Genomic DNA, 17,250 nt, shown 5'->3' on the forward strand with positions numbered 1-17,250 from the left:
GGTAGATTCCACCGTGGGAGCAGGGCCAGGGCGGGAGAGTGCTAGAGTTCTGTCTGGTCCTGTTACATGGGATCAATTCCAATCTGTTACCTCCAAGGATGTGGACAGGCTGCTTGGACAAGTGAAACCGACCACCTGTCTCCTTGATCCTTGCCCATCCTGGCTGATAAAAGCGAGCCGGGAAGGGCTGGGCGATGGGCTCTGCGGGGTGGTGAATGCTTCCCTCTGTGAGGGAGCCTTCCCAGACCCGCTGAAAGAGGCGGTCATTAAACCGCTTCTTAAAAAAACATCTTTAGACCCGGCCAATTTGGCCAACTATCGCCCAGTCTCAAACCTGCCATTCTTGGGCAAGGTGATTGAGCGGGTGGTTGCTGAACAACTCCAAGCACGCCTGGAGGAAACGGACCATTTGGATCCCTTCCAATCGGGATTCAGGCCTCACCATGGGACTGAAACTGCCTTGGTCGCGCTGGTTGATGATCTCCGGCGGGCTAGGGACAAAGGTGAGAGCTGTTTCCTAGTTCTGCTGGATCTCTCAGCAGCCTTTGACACCATCGACCATAACATCCTTCTGGACCGTCTAGAGGGGCTGGGAGCTGGGGGCACTGTCATACAGTGGTTCCGCTCCTTCCTCCTGGGCCGTGTCCAGAAAGTGGTGGTGGGGGATGAGTGTTCAGACCCCTGGGCTCTCACTTGTGGGGTGCCTCAGGGTTCTGTCCTCTCCCCCATGCTTTTCAATATCTATATGAAGCCGCTGGGAGAGATCATCAGGGGATTTGGACTGGGTGTTCATCAGTATGCAGATGACACCCAGCTCTACCTCTCCTTTAAATCAGAACCAGTGAAGGCGGTGAAGGTCCTGTGTGAGTGCCTGGAGGCGGTTGGAGGATGGATGGCGGCTAACAGATTGAGGTTGAATCCTGACAAGACAGAAGTACTGTTTTGGGGGGACAGGGAGCGGGTTGGTGTGGGGGATTCCCTGGTCTTGAATGGGGTAACTGTGCCCCTGAAGGACCAGGTGCGCAGCCTGGGAGTCATTTTGGACTCACAGCTGTCCATGGAGGCGCAGGTTAACTCTGTGTCCAGGGCAGCTGTCTACCAGCTCCACCTGGTACGCAGGCTAAGACCCTACCTGCCCGCGAACTGTCTAGCCAGAGTGGTGCATGCTCTAGTTATCTCACGCTTGGACTACTGCAACGCGCTCTACGTGGGGCTACCTTTGAAGGTGACCCGGAAACTGCAATTAATCCAGAATGCGGCAGCTAGACTGGTGACTGGGAGTGGCCGCCGGGACCACATAACACCAGTTCTGAGAGATCTGCATTGGCTCCCAGTACGTTTCCGAGCACAATTCAAAGTGTTGGTGTTGACCTTTAAAGCCCTAAACGGCCTCGGTCCTGTATACCTGAAGGAGCGTCTCCACCCCCATCGTTCAGCCCGGACACTGAGATCCAGCGCCGAGGGCCTTCTGGCGGTTCCCTCATTGCGAGAAGTGAGGCTACAGGGAACCAGACAGAGGGCCTTCTCGGTAGTGGCGCCCGCCCTGTGGAACGCCCTCCCATCAGATGTCAAAGAGATAAATAATTACCTGACATTCAGAAGACATCTTAAGGCAGCCCTGTTCAGGGAAGTTTTTAATATGTAACGCTGTACTGTTTTTAACACTGATTGGGAGCCGCCCAGAGTGGCTGGGGAAACTCAGCCAGATGGGCGGGGTATAAATAATAAATTATTATTATTATTATTATTCTGATCAGCAAGTCCTAGGCTCTGTGGTTTAACCATCAGTGGTAGCTTATGGAAAATCCTCAAAACAGGGTGCTTGGGGGCAGGGCAGGGCAGGGCATGGATAGCTTGGGCTATGCTGGATTCAAAGCGCTGCAGAACTTGGAAGGGCCTGGAAAAAGAAGGAAAGGAGAAAGAAGAGGGGAAACAACATCATGGGAGAAGTGTTTTCAGCTACCCCACCCTTTGCCCTTGGGAGCCTTGTAAGAAGCTGCTGCAGGAGAGCGACACTGAGCAACATCAGGAAGGGGTGTTTCTAGGACAGGGGTCAGCAAACTTTTTCAGCAGGGGGCCAGTCCACTGTCCCTCAGACCTTGTGGGGGACCGGGCTATATTTTTTGGGGGGAGGGGGAATGAACAAATTCCTATGCCCCACAAATAACCCAGAGATGCATTCAAAATAAAAGGACACATTCTACTCATGTAAAAACACGCTGATTCCTGGACTTTCCTGCGGGCCGGACTGAGAAGGCGATTGGGCTGGATCTGGCCCCCGGGCCTTAGTTTCCCTACCCATGAACTAAAGAAAACAGCTTTTGTTTCTGTATTGGAAATGTTTAGAAGAATACTGTGATCATGAGATTAGTGACATCCAACTATTGCCTCAATGATACCTTATTTGGGGTTTGTTAGGGGGACTGAATCTGCTTAATACTCAGCTATTGCTGAGTATTTTGGTCCTTTTCAGCTGCGTCATTTAATTTTATATGAGAATGTACTGTGTCATAAGAGTGAATGTGGGCCTACAGTGATAAGCCATTGACATAGCATTGCATCACAAGTACATATCATCTCTTGGCTGATTGCCATGTTTTCATGATTAACTCTTTAAGGTCATGGGCATCATGGTGACTAGGAGAACCTAGTAGAAGAGGGCAGCTTGCCAACCCTTGGACTTACATGGGAATTGGATGGCACCATCAGTACTTCCCCTGGATGACCACAGGAGCATAGCTGTCAGCCATCTTCCTGGCTATAACAGTATAAATATGATAGACTAGAGCACTGTTACTGTTACACAGATGCAGAGAAACCAGCACAGACCAGGACGTGCGATGCACCAACTGGCTCTAGGGCTATCATTTGCAGTCATGTCTAAGGATTCTCCCAACTGCAGATAGAATGTAAGAATGAAATAGTCTGGAAATGTTTTTTATTATGATAGTGCTTAAATGCTTAGTTGTTTGCCTTAGTGACTATGTATGTGCATTTAAGGCCAACACTTGCTGTGCAGCTAATAAAAACTTGCCTCTGAATCCAAACGAACAGCTGCCCCCCAGCAAATCAGCTTGTTTCCAGTGTTGCATTTTAAATTCAAAGGTGCTGTTGCACGCCACTTCATGTACGCGGTGAGGCAGGATGAAAATGTAAGAAGCACAGGATAAAGAGGCAATCAACAGATAACACTATCACAGACCCACCTGGAGATGCCAGGGAATGAACCTGGGGCCTTCTGAATGCAAAGCAGATGTTCCACTGTTAAGTTGTGGGTGAACATATCAGACGACACAGCGATTCTTCAAACAGCTCTTGTTTATTCACAGGCCTGAACAGAACTGAACTGAAGGGTTTAGCCACCCTGCTTATATAGAGCTCCACTACCACACAACTGTAACAACTTTCTGTAACTATCCAATCACTGAACGTCACTTTCAATCCCTTATTTGCATATGTGGACCTGAGTGAAAACTATCTACAGTATCCCCCTGCTGGCCCAGGGTGAGAACTTCAGTACATAACATCCACCACTGAGGAACCCCTCTTGTCTGCCAGCCCATTCACGGGCATGCAATTCCCAGCACTTACATGCACGCAATCTCTTGTCGCCTATGGCAGCCAGGCGAGTTGTTGACTATAAGGCACTTTGTGCCTATGCGGATCCTCAGCTACTGTCAGTAAATTACACACACAGAGAGAAAGAGAGCAGCAGTAGATGGGCTTTCTAAGGAGCATCTGATGATTGTCCATTGTGATAACAGAATGCCAGATTGGATAGGCCTTTGGTCTTATCTTATGTTCAGGTCAGGCGCATGTTGCCAATGCCCAAATCACCCTAGATGCCTGATGCTGTTCTATTTCATGCTACTGTAAGTCAACAGAACTCTAATAACGGCCTCATCTTTTCATCTCTGCCATCCCCAAGGAGCCAGAGGCCTCTTCATAACCTTAGCAAATGCTTTCAGCATTATGCAAAGTGAACCATCATTTTATCACTAGCATGGAAAGTGAAGATGTCCTGTGATGGGGAAGGTGTGAAAGCCGGTTCTCCCCCAGCAAGCTGTGGCCAATATTTAAGGGTTGTTGGGGTTTCTTTGGCTTTTTGCAGAATTCAGAATGTTTTGTCAAGTGGCAGCTGGAGCTCAGGAAAAGAGAGAAAAAGCATCATCTGGGGAAAGGAGGAGCGAGAGAGCAGGCAAGATTCCCGAGGGCTGTTGCTTCAGGATTTCTATTCTGTGCACAGAGGGAGCCTTTTCTTCCCCTTTCCACCAATCTCTCTGGGGGCACTGTTATACAGTGGTTCTGCTTCTTCCTCCTGGGCCATGTTCAGAAAGTGGTGGGGGGGGATGAGTGTTCAGTCCCCTGGGCTCACTTGTGGGGTGCCTCAGAGTTCTGTCCTCTTCCCCCATGCTTTTCAACATCTACATACAGCCACTGGGAGAGATCATCAGGGGGTTTGGACTGGGTGTCCATCAATATGCAGATGATACCCAGCTCTACCTCTCTTTCAAATCAGAACCAGTGAAGGCGGTGAAGGTCCTGTGTGAGTGCCTGGAGGCGGTTGGAGGATGGATGGCAGCTAATGGATTGAGGTTGAATCCTGACAAGACAGAAGTACTGTTCTTGGGGGACAGGGGACGGATTGGTGTGGAGGACTCCCTGATCCTGAAAGGGGTAACTGTGCCCCTGAAGGACCAGGTGCGCAGTCTGAGAGTCATTTTGGACTCACAGCTGTCCATGGAGGCGCAGGTCAATTCTGTATCCAGGGCACCTGTCTACCAGCTCCACCTGGTACGCAGGCTGAGACCCTACCTGTCCGCGGACTGTCTCACCAGAGTGGTGCATGCTCTAGTTATCTCCCGCTTGGACTACTGCAATGCGCTCTACGTAGGGCTACCTTTGAAGGTGACCCGGAAACTACAACTAATCCAGAATGCGGCAGCTAGACTGGTGACTGAGGGCGGCCGCCGAGACCACATAACACCGGTCTTGAAAGACCGACATTGGCTCCCAGTACGTTTCTGAGCACAATTCAAAGTGTTGGTGTTGACCTTTAAAGCCCTAAACGGCCTTGGCCCAGTATACCTGAAGGAGTGTCTCCACCCCCATCATTCTGCGGTCCAGCACCAAGAACCTTCTGGCGGTTCCCTCATTGTGAGAAGCAAAGCTACAGGGAACGAGGCAGAGGGTCTTCTCGGTAGTGGCGCCCGCCCTGTGGAATGCCCTGCCATCAGATGCCAAAGAGATAAACAACTACCTGACATTCACAAAACACCTGAAGGCAGCCCTGTTCAGGGAAGTTTTTAATGTGTGACATTTTAGTGTATTTTTGGTCTTTTTTGGAAGCCACGCAGAGTGGCTGGGGAAACCCAGCCAGATGGGCGGGGTACAAATAATAAATTATTATTATTATTATTATTCTGGCAGGAAAGCTGCTGGTTGGTGGCAATCAATGCAGTACAGTGGTACCTCTGGATATGAACACTTCTGGTTGCGTACACTTCAGGTTACGAGCTGCACTAACTCAGAAGTAGTTGCTCCTGGATGCAAACTTTGCACCAGGATGCAAGCGGAAATTGTGCGCGAGAGGCACACTTTTGCTAATGGCGCCTCATGTTAAGAACAGTTTCAGGATAAGAACGGACCTCTAGAACGAATTAAGTTCATAACCAGAGGTACCACTGTATTGACACCCCCAAAAAATCTGAACAATGTAGGGTTGTCCTTTCAAAAAAGCTGGGAATTCCTGCACCTCTTTTTCTAGGAAAAAAGCACTGGTCCCTTCTGTATAAGAACCAGCTGATGCAGAATAGTAAGCTGGCCTTGTTCTCTGGCCTCCTTTATGCCAGTGGTTCCCAATTTTTTTCTCAAATGAAGCTGGGCACTGGAAGGTTCAGGGTGGACAAAAGCAAGCATTTCTTTACCTAGTGTGTACTTAAACTATGGAATTTGCTGCCACAAGATCTACTGATAGCCACCCATTCGGACACCCTAAAAGGGAATTAGACAAAGTCTTGGCTATCAGCAGCTGCTAATCATGATTGCTGTGTACTGCACCCAGTACTGGAGATGTTGGCATGTCTCTGAATGCCAGTTGCTGGGAATCACAAGTGGGGAGAGTGCTATAGGCATCTGGCTGGCCACTGTGAGTCCAAGATGCTAAACTGGTTGGGCCTTTTGGTCTGGTCTATCAGGAGTTTTTCTATGTTGCTCTTAGGAGTCAGCTACAATAGTAAGGAAAAAACGTTTTATATGCGTTATAACACAGTGACACCAGATGGCGCTGTGGAGTCCCATCTTTGGCCAACATGATTTCCTGTAATAAAGTTTACAACACGTTTTCCTGAAATGCCTTTTTGATGTGTCTAGATCCAGCCTTAGTGACCTTTTGCAGCTTCTGAGGCAGGGAGGGGTACCTTAATTGCTCAGTTCAAAGACAAAGCTCTGGTTGTGATGTTTTTTCAGGAGGCAGAGTTGTTCTTTTGCCATCTGCACCACCAACTGTCTCTATTTACAGGGGGCAATCCCTGTTTTCTGGTATTGTCACTGCTAAATCATTCCCTGTGTTCCTCTCCAAATTTCAACCGTTAGGCATAATATGCCTTGTTGATTTGTTTAGCATGAGTCATTAGAATCACCCTTCCCAGAGTCCCTAGTACTTACATCTCAAGCCCAATCTGGATAAGATGATATTCACACAAGGAACAGTGGTTCTAATTACTTTTTAAAAGTGCATATTAGGTGCAGGAGGGGCAATCTAGATCACAGTCATGGTGGGGGTAGGGGTCTTTAACCAATTATCCCTTTCTGTGGTCTGGATCCAGACTAGGAGGGGTCTAAAAAGGTAAAGGTACCCCTGCCCGACAGGGCCAGTCGTGACCGACTCTAGGGTTGCGTGCTCATCTCGCTCAAGAGGCCGGGAGCCGGCGCTGTCCGAAGACACTTCTGGGTCACGTGGCCAGCATGACGAAGCTGCATCTGGCGAGCCAGCACCAGCGCCGCACATGGAAACGCCGTTTACCTTCCCGCTATTAAGCAGTCCCTATTTAGCTACTTGCACTTGAGGGTGCTTTCGAACTGCTAGGCTGGCAGGAGCTGGGACCGAACGAGAGGAGCTCACCCCGCCACGGGGATTCGAAGCGCCGACCTTACGATCAGCAAGTCCTAGGCACTGAGGTTTTACCCACAGCGCCACCCGCGTCCCAGGAGGGGTCTAAGCACCTGCTATTTGCATTGGAGAGACCCCTCTGGAAACGGAAGCTTTTCTTCCAAGGCAAACAGTAGGCACTGGTCCCAGTCCTAACTGGTGGGCCTCCACCTGTGATTAGAAAAAACATTCACCCAATTTTTCATTGTGTCTTTTGGGGTGATGGGGGGGTTGGATGCACCCCACCTTGAATGAACTTACAGGCCAGACACATGTACATAAAATACAAAGGCTGCCATCTTTTCACACTTACTTGGGAGTAGGCTCTATTGAACTCAGTTGGACTTAAGAGTAAGCAGGCACTAACGTATGCTGTGCAACACCATAGAAAATGCAATGCACATCCTCCCATTTCACACACTGAAGCTGCAGAGGTCTGCTTTGGCTGATGGATTACCTGTTTTAAGACAATAATGTTTTTACAGTACAGTGGTACCTCAGGTTAAGTACTTAATTTATTCCGGAGGTCCGTACTTAATCTGAAACTGTTCTTAACCTGAAGCACCACTTTAGCTAATGGGGCCTCCTGCTGCTGCGCCGCCGGAGCACAATTTCTGTTCTTATCCTGAAGCAAAGTTCTTAACCTGAAGCAATATTTCTGGGTTAGCGGAGTCTGTAACCTAAAGTGTATGTAACCTGAAACATATGTAACCCGAGGTACCAGTGTATAGCAAAAAGAAGCCCTGCTCTGGACAATAACTCCTGGAAAGAGTGGCTATAGTTGAATATAGGAATACAGCAGACATCAAGTGTTCATATAACAGAGCACTGCAGGCTTGTTTGAGCAACAGTCTTCGGTACTGAAATTGTGTGTTAGACGAGTGGGTGGTACTCAACTAAGTTTTACTCAGAATAGACCTGTGGAAATTAATGAGCATGACTAAGTTAGTGCATTAATTTCAACGGGTCTGTTGTGGGTAGAAGTTGGTTGAATATCACCCAATATTCCCATTTTCTTATCTGTGAAACATTGCTAGCTATGCAGTTTGTCACAAAACACACTTTAGCCGAGCCCCTGTGGGTCCAGCTGGTCTTAATCTGTCTCATCTCCTCCCTGAGGCAACTGGTTTGCCCCAGCAGTCCTGGAAACAATTCTCACACAAAGCTGAAGAAGTCACGCTTCATGATATTTCTGATGCTATAAAAGTTGAGAATAAAAGGAATGGCAGGATCCTTCTCACCTTTAGTTGAAGGCTTGCCCGTGGCTCTGCTGGCCCGTTTTCCCACAGGACCACTTACCTGGGAGGAAAGGGCAGGCCTGAGGAGATATGCTTAGTGCCATCATTTTTTAATGAAATGTCCTCATTTTCAACAGTTAAGTGATGAATGTCAGAAAAAGCAAAGCTCATCACTGACAAGAATTCCCTTTGGGAGGGTGATTAGAAGTCTCAGAATCCAAATCGTTTACCTTGAGCCTGCCAGCTTCAAAGCCAATTGCTCTGTGCTAGTCAAGTGTTGCCCAATCCCCTTCTACTTCTCCTACAATGCATTTCATTAACACATTTAAGTTTTAGGGCAGAAGGAGTTGGAAAGCTATCTCTGGAGTATTTGCTTCCAGTGGCTGCTCTGAAACCCAGTCCCAGGGCTAAGCAGCCCATCATGCAAGACCCTGGAGATCTGCATTTAGGAACTCCCACCATTTAAAGACAGCAAGTTCAGGAAAGAGGGCTGGAATTGGAACACAGCACTGACAGTTTTCAACTGTCTTCTTCATGCCACCTTCCCAGAACATCAAAGTGATGAAAGAGAGAGCAATAGAACCATAATGCTATTTTAGGAAAGGTGGTGTGTATATATTCTTTAGCCAGAAGAGGACAAAGAGTGCTGCGTGACATTGCTCTCTTTCCCCATTGAAATCCAATCACAGGCTTAAGCTGCTCTGAATGCTAGCACTTGCTGTGACAGTTACCCAAATTCATCTGAACAGAATCAATCTCAAGGGCTTCAGGTGTGATGTGTTTGAAATGCAAGTGAGTGACCATTTCTCCTTGTTTCACAAAGAGTTGCATGCTGGAGACACTCTCAGAATAGCCCCCAGAGAGTTCCAAAATTGTTCTCATTATAAGCAGGACATTGGTTTACACTGGCTAGGCCAGGCAGCTTCAGTATGGGGTGTTCTTGAGCCGTACAATCCGTAATTAAAAGTCGCTGAATAGAATAGCATTAATTTACAAGTGGGTTGGATTAGGACTCTACTTTCTAAGGAGTGGGTAGCCTGTGGTGGCCTTCTAGATGTTGTTAGGCTACCAGAGGGATGGGGAGCCTCATGCCAGGAGACCATATATGGCCTTCATGATCTCTCTATCAGGCCCTGGGACTCTCTCCAGGCTACACACCCTCTGCAGCTTTGCACTTTCCTTGAGCGTTTTCACCAGGCTGGAACGGGTCACTGGAACTCTGATCAATGTTTATTGCTTGACTGGATGGAGAATTGAGAGAGATGTGTAGAAACTAGCATACTTTATGAAAGTGAAGTGTACTTTTGCTCTGGCCCCACCTGCCACTAGTATGCAGCTTCTTGGACATTACCCAGAAGTGAATGTGGCCCTTAGGCTGCAAAGGGTCCCCCATGCCTGAACCACAACCTTCATCATCTCTTGGCCTTGCTAGCTGAGGCTGGTGAGAACTGGAGTCCAGCAACAGATGGAGAGTCACCTGTTAGCTACCCTGTTCTAAGTCAACATTTCAAACCAAAATATAGGTGTTTCTTTCGGACCCTGAGGTTTGCAGCTACCAGAAAGTGCAGGGAGGGTTGCAGATCCAGGTCATTTGCTTTAGGAAGAACTAAGTTTGCTTTAAAGACTAATAGTGTGTATCTCTGTGCTTGCCAGCTTGACTGTTATGCATACCTGCAAATAAGTGGAAATGATAAGAATGCTAGATGCCTCCAGTGCTGCCGCTTGGAAGCTGCTTGTGTGAAACAGCAGAGACACAAGACATTCTGAAAGAAGCTCCCAACTCAGATTACCACTTCTGAAATTCAGCCTGCATTCATCTTGCCAAAGGCATACTAGCTAGCATCAAATGTGAACATCATAGGAAGATATAACAGTTTCAGGGGGGAAGGGTGTAAGAGGTACCCATAGGAGCAATTCTTATATGTGTTCCCTCTTCTAGTGAAAGTTTTTAAAAAGGAGGGGGGAAAGTGGGGGAGATGGAATGTTCAGACATCAAGTTATGCTTAGCTTTGTCTAAGGTGGCATAGCAGTGCTGGCTGGGAATGATGGGAGTTGTAGTCCCAAAACTCTGGAGAGCACTAGGTTGGGGAAGGCTAACACAGCATAGCCACGGTTGTTTCCAGAACAGATGCTAATGCAGCTGTTTTTGCTCTTAAACAGGGAGGCCCTTTCCTCTGCTAGAAAGCAGATTCAGGTTGCATGTTGGAAGAAGCTTCCAAACCACACGGAGAATGTGGAATCTCCTTCCTTGGAGGCTTTCAATGGAAGTCAAACTTCTGTTGGGTATGACTATACACTCGAAGTGCATGGCTTCCTCAAAAGAATCCTGGGAGCTGTTGTTTGTTAAGGATGCTGGAAGCTATAGCTCGGTGATGGGTGAACTACGGATCCTGCGATTCTTTGGGGGAAGCCATGACTGCTAAAGTGATACAAATGTGCTTTGAATGTATAGTGTGGATGTGGCCTATTTATCTGTCCACCTGGCTGTCAGTGCGAAAATAATTACGTTTGGGGATGGGCCACCTGATTGGCACACAGGAAGTCTCAGGTTTAATCTCTGGCTGTCCCAGGCAAGGCTGGGAGAGGTGTCTGCCAGTCAGTGTTGACCAGAGTTTCCCAATCAAGGGCCATGTGGCCTCTTGTGGGGGCCCAGAATATTCCAAGGGGGCCACAGGTGAAAAATGTGTAAATGGGGGGGCATAGCACAAGGCTAGGGGACCACAGAGGGAAGCGAACAAGAAAAAAATCAAATATATGCCTCTTAACACCAGCTAATGCATTTCCATGCGATAAAAAAGGGGGCTGAATTCCCCAGTTAATGTCCAGTGATTCAGCACAGGATGAAGTCAAGAGATTAGGCAAGAGTGTTAGATTAATAAGGCTGATCTTTTAGCGATTGTGGGAAAAGACCTGCCAAGGAAATTGAAGGACATATTCATGTATGCGACAACGGCGGCAAGAGTCTTAATAGCACAAGGATGGAAGAATGAAGAAATCCCAACAAAAGAGTAGTGGCAAGGGAAACTGACGGACTATGTGGAACTGGCGAAACTGACGCATAAATTACGTGACAAGGACAACTGTGACTTTAAAGAAGAATGGGAACCTTTTACAAAGTACTTAAAGAAACAACAATATGAACTGATCTCCTTGGCAGGTTTTGAATAAACAGATGCAAATTTATTATTGGCAACATATAGACAGATAAATTAAGGATCATTACAACTTGGGAACATGCAGAGAGTAAAATGTGTTTAAAAACCAGAGAACGGAGCTGAGGGAAGTCCGGGAGGGGGTGGGAGGGAAATTTATTGGGGGGAAATGAGGTTGATATGTTTATGATAAATTGTCATGTTGAAATGTTTAAAAATAAAAAATTTATAAATAAAAAAAAGATTAATAAGGATGATCACTCGCTAAGTGATGAGCATCCACCTGTGATCTAGCAGCAGAAGTGTTGCTATATATGACTTACATTCAAGGTTCTTTGCACGTGAATGATAAATCCTTTCTATCTACAAATAGAAAGGGATGTGTTCCATTGCCTGGCTGATTAATTAACATTCTCAGCAGTTTCAAAAGCGTGGGAGATGAGTTTTTAGCAGTAAAAAGCACAGAAATGATTCCAGAGCATGGCAAGACATACAGTGATACCCAACACAGTGGAGAGCTTTGTGAATGAAAGCTAATGAGCTCAACTGAAATTCTTTGCCATAGATGAAGGTGTGATGTAGCAGTTCATGCCTTAATAAAGAGGAACTGAACTGTTATTTGAGAGAAGGTTCATTCATGCAGCTAGGATCTACATAACTACGCATTTGAACCGACAGCAGCATTGGACCTGAGAACCTGGTTCAACACCAGCTAAACAGCTGGGTTGGTATGCAGTTTGTAGCAGAGAAGTCGTGCAATATCTTTGATTTTTCTCCCACTTTTTGCTGTTATCCTACAACTTCTTTCCCTAGCTGATATTCCCCTGTGATGCAGCAAACACATGCCCTGAACTGTTACCTTAATAATCAGAGAGGTTTAATCCCCACCCCACCCCGTTTTAGGAATAAACTAAACGGTCAGGTGTGGGAGGTTTGGCTAAGGGAGAAAGAACAACTGGCCCACAGTCACCCCAGTGAACTTTATGGGTGAATGTGGATGTCACCTCGGCTTCTCCAAAGGAATTTGTTGACTACACCACACTAGCTCAAATTTAATCTGCGTTTCCAGATTTCAGAGGGATATGCTGCAGTGTAGCCAGACCAAATGACAGGGACAGGTCAGTGATAACTCACACAGCTTCAGTGAAGTTAATTCTGTTCAAAGAAACAAGACAGCTCAAGAGGCCATGCCTGGTGAGCACAGCAACTCTTCCTAGTAGTACCTGCTCCTATGAGGAAGTTGTGAGGACTGAAAGTCCCTGCCTTCCCACAACTCCCCAAGTCTCCTCCCCCGGTTCCTTCCCAAGCAGTCTGAGACTCCACCACCTTGTTTGTCTTTGCTCCACCCTCTTCATGCTTCTTTGGGTTCTGGGAGAACAGCGGGAAGGGGAGCTAGTCACAGCAGCAGGAGGAACCAGAAGCTTGAGCCTACCAGAAGCCCACATTAGCAAAATGAATACAGAAAGGACGGGCAATCTTGCTATGGGAAAAAACCCAGAAGCCTTAATATGAAGCTACTTAATATTAAGATCGGAACTTAATATTGTAAATGGGCCATTCTGATATCACAAATGTGTCATTGGCAAAAAATGGCTGCCTCACCAGCCTGATTCATTGCTGCCTCTTGGCATCCCTCCTCTCCAGCCTCTGATTCTGAACTGCTCTCTGCCACAGCCTCTTCCTGCTCACTAAAGCCTGTTACCTCTTCAGCTTCCGACACCACAACCTCCCAGTCTGCTCCGTCTTCTCCCTCTGACCACTCATCATCATCCCATCACCAATCCCCTGGCTCTGAGCCTTCTTCCCTTGGGAATTCCCCAACTGGTGCCTCCCAGCCCTCCTCTGCATCCAGCCAGTCCATGACAGCAAATAGGGCTCAGTGATATATCTAGGTTCAGTGTGCACATTTACTCAGGACTGAGTTCAAATGAGTTGAAAGGGAATTGATCCCTAGCCAAGTACATTCAGAAGACACTTCGGTGCTTCGTGCACATGTGTCTTGTACGCATCAGGAGAGAGTGTACAAAAGAGACTGTTCATGTTAATAAATGCAGGCTTTACATTTGTATTAAGCACCAACCTAAAGCAAAAAGTGGGACGTGGGTGGTGCTGTGGGTTAAACTACTGAGCCTAGGACTTGCCGATCAAAAGGTCAGCAGTTCGAATCCCTGCAACGGGGTGAGCTCCTGTTGCTTGGTCCCTGCTCCTGCCAACCTAACAGTTCGAAAGCACATCAAAGTGAAAGTAGATCAATAGGTACCGCTCCGGCGGGAAGGTAAATGGTGTTTCCGTGCGCTGCTCTGGTTCACCAGAAGCGGCTTAGTCATGCTGGCCACATGACCCAGAAGCTGTACGCCGGCTCCCTCGGCCAATAAAGTGAGATGAGAGCCGCAACCCCAGAGTCGTCCACGACTAGACCTAATGGTCAGGGGTCCCTTTACCTTTTTAAAGCAAAAAGCATATTTAGGTGTGTGGGTGTGTGGGTGTGTGGGTGTGCTGAAAATGCCCTTTAAAATGCAGTGCCTACCAGAAGCTTGAGGGGGCGCCCACATTAGCAAAATGAATACAGAAAGGACGGGCAATCTTGCTATGGGAAAAAACCCAGAAGCCTTAATATGAAGGCTGCTTAATATTAAGATCGGAACTTAATATTGTAAATGGGCCATTCTGATATCACAAATGTGTCATTGGCAAAAAATAATTATCAGATTCCCCCCCCCCCTAAAAAGGGTAAATCCAGATTTGAAGCGGGGAATGAGCTGGCATACTGTGGAAAAGTTTGCATGCACGAGCAATATGCATGCCATAATAAACATCCATCTGGAAGCACTCCTTGTGCTTCAGCAACATTAAATTCACTGTCTTTTACAGGAGTTGATCAGATTATTTGCTGCACTCAGTTTTCATAGATTAAGAAGCAGGCGGATTAAGTGGCATGGCAAAGAGGTGATGGATTATACCCAGCCATAATGTAGGGTGTCTGCGCATCATCCACAACAATGCAATTCAGAACCTGAAACTAATTCACCTTCTGTTTGGATTCCACTTTTATCAGACCACAGCATGTTCACAAGGATACAATGTCCTGTTGCATGAAATGTGATACCTGTAATGCAATTACTCATGGATGGAACACCTGTCTTGCCATATGCATCTACTGTTGTAAACAAAATCATCCCTTTTTCCCTTATGGGGTATCCAAGAGCCCATATAGAGTCCTTACGTAGGTTCCCTATTGGTAGGAGAAAATAACAGAAGCCAACCAGAGAATATTGAGAAGCAAAGCAGCTAGTAAGCCTGATCTTTATTGATCTGTTGCAACAGGGTGCTCCCCTCACACACACGGGGGGGGGAGGGACCCCAAGCCATGCGCACAAGCCCTTATATAGACATTTTAAATTCCCTGCCTTTGAGCTCAAGAGCACCCCCAGAAACATCATACGTACATCACAGAAAGGGTGTAGTTCAAGACCACCCACCAGACACATCATACCTACATCACAGAAAGGGCGGTCTACAGCAGAAATCTGAGTGCGTTCTTTATCTCCTGTCTGGCAGGTTACTTGATTGGATACCCTGGGGAGCCTGGCCAGTCTTTTGTAATGATAAATACTTAGTAATGATAAATACTTAGTTCCTGAGCCAGGTCACAGGCTCACCCTATTCAAACACAGACATACCCTTTAAGACAGGATTTGTGAAGGAAAAGACAATGGGGAGGCTTTTCCATTTTCCTTTGACCTTGCAGAGAAAACATTTGGTCAGTTTGGGAATAAAAAATGGTTTCAGGTTGGTCTTCCTGTGCTGATCTATGTACGTGCTTGGTTGGTACATTTATAAACATTTAATATATATCTGAGACCTTAAAATTCTTATCACACTATGCAAATCAATTCCATGCAAAAGCTATTTTTAAATTGTGTTTTCCACCATGGCATGCTCTCATAGAGCCTCTCATCACTGCACTTTTTCAACTGCACACTCCATCTGTGAAGTCCCTTGCAACACTAGATTATAAGTACTCCTTTGTGGGCCACAGGTATAATGTAAGCAGTTTGGAAATCATTGCAGCATTCAGTGAAACAAATCTTCTGTCAAGCTACATTGTGCCAAAGGCTGGCCAAATTATTTTGTAACCTGAGGTCAGAAATCCCAGAAGCATCTCTCATTTCATGACACCCAACGAAAGCTGCCTTTTTTGTATCTTCTGTTTTCCTTTCTTGTTTGTATAGTATTTTTTTGGATTCAATGTCTGTAAATTTTGTTATGATTCTGCATTGAAAATAAATTAATAATAAAAAAGCTGCCTGAGGCAGCCACTACACTCTGCCTAATGGTAGGGCTGGTTCTTCCTCCGTCCTCCTAAGAAGAAATGGTTGGATAGAGTGCTCTTTGCAAAAACAGCATCTCCTGCATGCCAATACTTACTCATTGTGGGAGAATATAGGCAGCCTCTACTTTCCATTTGGGTACAGTAGGAACAGGGCCTGATAGATGGATAGAAAGTGTTTAGTTTTCACATTCACTTCTGTAGTAAATTATTGCTGTTGATTTAGAAACTGGCCACTTTTGGATAGGGTGGCACAGGAGTGGGGAGTCCTTTTCTGCCCAAGGGCCACACTCCCTCACATGAGGAACCTTCCAGTGGACACATGACAGCAATGGGTGTGGCCAGTGATGGGGTGTTCACCTGCTGAACAGCAGCCTGAAGGGGGAGAAGCTAGACTGACTCCGCCTGCAGTTGATCAGCCTTCAAGGATACAGAGGTGAAGGCACTGATGAGAACCAGCTGACTGCAACCTTCTTAAGCAAAGCTTCCAGCAGCAGTCAGATGCTGGCAACAACATTTGTAGTTCCTGGTCTGACCTTGCTGCTTCCTGCTCATCTTGACCTTTGAACCCATGATCATTGGATTCCCTGACCCCAGGAATTGCTGTTTGCCCAACCTTAGGACTGGACCTGACTTTAGATGCTGACTCAGCCTCCAGGCAAAGTACACCTCAGAGACTCTTCCAGTTGGCTGGCCTTCCACTTCACTGAGCTTTGCATGCTGTTGCTCAGCAACAAGGCTACCATACTTACCTTTATTACAGTAGGCTACAGCCACCCAAAAATGAGAGGTTCAAACGTGCACACACACCTCCAGATAGGCAAGCAAGACACATTACCACAGTTCAAGGACATGTTTCAGCCAGGCAAAAGCGTTTGAGGAGGGGATGGAGTTGGGCCAGTGAGAAGTGTGGCCTGAGGAGGGGATACGAGATAAGGTAAGGTTACCATATTTTTTCCCACTGAATCTGGGGACACTTTTCAACTTCCTACTAAATAGATGGATTTTGTCAGGGGACTGATTTGTAAATCTGGGGACTGCCCCCAGGAAATGGGGACGTCTGGTAACTTTAACATAAGGAAAGTTTTGAGAGCCAGAAAGAGAGCCACATTTGGCCCCTGGGTCCGAGGTTCTCTGCCCCCGGGTTAGCACGTCATGAACAAGCTGCAGTGAACCTTGGGTTCTTGAGCTCCTTCCCTTCCCCCCTTGTCCACCACTTCACAGCTGTTCCAGAGGAGGGGAGGGTGTGTGTGCAAGTCCAAGACTCACTGTGGCCTATCAATGCCACACTAAACTATGGTTTAGCAGGACTTCTGAACATTGTGGACAAATACCTCCTGAATCATGCTGTTCATTTTCTTGTGGTTTAAACAGAGAGGA

Source organism: Podarcis raffonei, chromosome 6 (assembly GCF_027172205.1).
Source record: "Podarcis raffonei isolate rPodRaf1 chromosome 6, rPodRaf1.pri, whole genome shotgun sequence".
Lineage (NCBI taxonomy): Eukaryota > Metazoa > Chordata > Lepidosauria > Squamata > Lacertidae > Podarcis > Podarcis raffonei.